The sequence below is a fragment of the Grampus griseus genome (genome assembly GCF_964374135.1).
Source record: "Grampus griseus genome assembly, chromosome: 16".
NCBI lineage: Eukaryota > Metazoa > Chordata > Mammalia > Artiodactyla > Delphinidae > Grampus > Grampus griseus.
In genome coordinates, this window is record NC_139010.1 from 38,411,850 (window position 1) to 38,415,901 (window position 4,052).

A 4,052-nucleotide genomic window follows, 5' to 3' on the forward strand; every position below is an offset into this window, starting at 1 on the left:
GTGAAAGCAAGAATCTTTTTCCTCTTCAGTGAAAGTTTTCTAATTTTCAGCGAGTATGATGTTAGCTGTGGGTTTTTCGTACATGTCCTTTATGTTTAGAAAGGGTCTTGAATTTTGTCAAATGCTTTTTCCACAGTGATTGTGGTTTTTTCCCCCCTTTATTCAATTAATGGGTTTATTAGATTTTTTATAGTGAAAACTTTTATATTTAGAATTAGCCAGCTGACTCAGTTTAGATGGTCCCAATTTTGTTGGCAACATCCAAAGCATTGTAGCCAGGAGCCAGTTAAACAGATGCCTTCTTCTCTCCATCAGGCCTGATCAAGGTGTTGACCTTAGCCATGTCAATGTCATAGAGCTTCTTCACAGCGTGTTTAATCTGGTGCTTGTTGGCCTTGACATCCACAATGAACACGTGTGTTGTCTTCCATTTTCTTCATGGCTGACTCAGTGGTGAGGGGGGAAGCTGATGACGGCATAGTGGTCAAGTTTGTTTCTCCTAGGGGTACTCTTCTGAGGATATTTGGGCTGCCCCCTGAGCTGCAGTGTTTTGGGCCATTGGAAGGTGAATGATGGCTAGATCTTTTATTTTATGGCAGTGTTTGTGGTGGTAGACGCCTTTCAACACTGCTTCTTGGCCTTCAAAGCCTTTGCTTTAGCTCTGGCTTTGGGAGGGGCAGGGGCTTCCTTCTCCGCCTTTGCTGCCACCTTCATGGAAGGGGTTTCAGATTGATTTCTTATGTTGAACCATCCTCGCATTCCTGAGAGAAATTCTTGGTCATGATGTATGTATGATACTTATGAGCTTGGACTTGGTTTCTTAGTATTTTTGTGTCTGTGTTACTAAGGGATATTTTTATTTTATTGAAGTATAGTTGATTTACAATGCTGTGTTATTTTCTGATGTACAGCAATACATATACTTTTCAGTTATATATACTTTTCCATTATGGTTTATTACAGGATATATTTTTTCTCCTGCAGTGTTCTTTTAGAAAAATTTTCCATTGAAGTATAGTTGATTTACAATGTTAATTTCTGCTGTATAGCAAAGTGACGTAGTTATACATATACATATATACACACACACACATATATATTCTTTTCCATTATGGTTTACCACAGGATAATGAATATAGTTCCCTGTGCTAAACAGTAGGACCTTGTTTATCCATCCTATATATACTGGTTTGCATCTGCTAATGCCAAAGTCCCAATCCTTCCCTCCTCTATCCCCTCTGGTAACTACAAATCTGTTCTGTTTCTTTTTGGTAGATATGTTCATTTGTCATATTTTAGATTCCACATGTAAGTGATATCATATGGTATATGTCTTTCTTACTTTGCTTAGTATGATAATCTCTAGGTTCATCCATGTTGCTGCAAAGGGCATTATTTCATTCCTTTTTATGGCTGAGTAATATTCCATTGTACACCACATCTTCTTTATCCACTCATCTGTCAGTGGACATTTAGGATGTTTCCATGTCTTGGCTATTGTAAGTAGTGCTGCTATGAGCATAGGGATGGATGTATCTTTTTGAATTAGTTTTGTCCAGATATATGCCCAGGAGTGGGATTGCTGGATCATATGGCAAGTCTAGTTTTGAGGAACCTCCACACTGTTTTCCATAATGGCTGCACCAGTTTACTTTCCCACCAACAGTGTAAGAGGGTTCCTTTTTCTCCACACCCTCTCCAACACTTATTATTTGTAGACTTTTTTTTTTTTTTTTTTTTGCGGGTCTCTCACCGCTGTGGCCTCTCGTGTTGCGGAACACAGTCTCCCGACACGCAGGCCCAGCGGCCATGGCTCACGGGCCCAGCCGCTCTGCAGCATGTGGGACCTTCCCAGACTGGGGCACGAACCCGTGTCCCCTGCATCGGCAGGCAGACTCTCAACCACTGCACCACCAGGGAAGCCCCTATTTGTAGACTTTTTAATGATGACTATTCTGACCGGTATTATAGGATATTGAATATAGTTCCCTGTGCTATAGAGTAGGACCTTGTTGTTTAACTATTTTATATATATGTTAACAAGGGATATTGGTGTGTAATTTTCTTTTCCTGTGATGTCTTTGGCTTTGGTATAAGGGTAATACTTTGTCTGGCTTTGGTATAAGGGTAATACTAGCCTCATAGGTGTTAAGAGTCCAGTATAATGCTGTAGTTCACAGTAAGCCTTATAGAACTATTTGGCTCTCAACACCGGTAATTCTCAATAGGGAGTGACTTTGTCCCTGACAGGACATTTGGCAATCTGAGTACATTGTCACAACTTAGGGATGCCGCTGACCTCTAATGGGTAGAGGTCAGAGATGCTGCTATATATCCGACAATGCACAGGACTGTCCCCCAAACAAAGGATTACCTGGCCAAAACGTCAACAGTGTTGAGGTTGAGAAATCCTGTCTACACTATGTGTAAGCTTTGATTTAAAAAAACAAGCAAAAAAAAGCCAGTAAGTTGTGAAAAAAATTAAAAACACACATATTACAAATAAAACTTTTGCAGAGGTTTCTGTGCAAGGTTCACAGATGTAGTTTTCTTCATGTGCCATGCTTTGACGGCCTTACATGTAGCAGGGCTGAGAAAGCCTGCCAGGGATGTTTAGGGGATAGGTAATTTACTTAAAGCTTGTGAATTAAGATGCAGGCTTTCTTAAAACTTGATTTTTTTTTAACTTCCCTAAACTTCAACCATCAAGGGGTAATTAGAACACATTTCTGGTGTAGGGGTTTGAGGCAACAGTTAAATAGGTGCTACAAAAGCCATCTGTGGCTATTTCAGAAACAATTAACTTTAGAGTATTATATATAAGTTTTAAAAAGAATTTTATAAGCAGATAAATTAGAACATTTCAGTGAAACCAAGAGTAATTGATCAGAATTTTCTTCTAACTCAAAACTCCAGGAACCAAAGTTGACACACTAGTGCTGTGTTGCCTTTATATAGCTAGTATGAACAATACCAGTTTTCTAACAATATCAATAACACCCATTAATGTATGTCTTTAAAACACCACTATAAATACTCCCAATATGTTAGCCAAAGACCACACTAAGATTTATCATCCTGCTTTCACATGACCAGACTCTACTGACCCACCTGGTACTGTTCCAAATATTCTGGAACTTGCTTTCACATCACTTTCCCCCTATTTTATTCATTTTTTAAAATATTTATTTGGCTGTGTCGGGTCTTAGTTGCGGCACATGGACTCTTTGTTGCGGCATGCGGGCTTACCTCTAGTTGTGGTACGTGGGATCAGCAGTCCCTCTCCCCTATTTTAATGTTCCATCTAGAGTGCGAGTAGATATCACTGTGCTCAGGAAGGCTAGGTGCCATGGGCTTGTATGTCTACTCCTTGACCCGATGCTCAGAACCATGGAAAGGCAGAATCAGGACAAAACAGACACGAAGTCCAGCTGAAGGTTATGTTTCAGATCTGGCAGCTGTGTAAGCTGGTGGAATCACGTCTAGAATCTACTTCTGTTGATTACAGTTAGTATTGTCTTCTTACATCTCGTGGCTAAATTATTAAAAATGGACCATAATCAATGCAACCTTCTTTCGTTAAAAAGTACTATGTATAAAAAGGTATATAAATTATGTTAGTATATCAGCTTTAAGCAATAGAACATCTTCCCTAAGAATAGCCATTGATATTGTTTCATAGAATGAAACACAAAAGAATTCAAGGAATAAAATTTTGGCAGCTCAAGGGCTTCCCTGGTGGCGCAGTGGTTGAGAGTCCGCCTGCCGATGCAGGGGACATGGGTTCGTGCCCCGGTCCGGGAAGATCCCACATGCCGCGGAGCAGCTGGACCCATGAGCCATGGCCGCTGAGCCTGCGCATCCGGAGCCTGTGCTCCGCAACGGGAGAGGCCACAGCAGTGAGAGGCCCGCGTACTGCTAAAAAAAAAAAAAAAAATTGGCAGCTCAAAACATTGTGGAAAGAAATGTTATATAGGTGGTGGTTTCAAAAATTTCAGAAACCCAATTATAGTTTTATCTACTAAAAGAGACAAATACATCAAATACAAAAA

The 4,052-nt window shown here is 40.2% G+C and overlaps 1 pseudogene across 1 annotated transcript; it reads right to left on the bottom strand.

Annotated features, from left to right (window-relative positions):
- Positions 1 to 232: 232 nt before the first annotated feature.
- On the bottom strand, positions 233 to 714 carry LOC309834977 (large ribosomal subunit protein uL23-like; annotated as a pseudogene). Its single transcript has one exon. The product of its transcript is annotated as a large ribosomal subunit protein uL23-like (transcript).
- Positions 715 to 4,052: the final 3,338 nt, after the last annotated feature.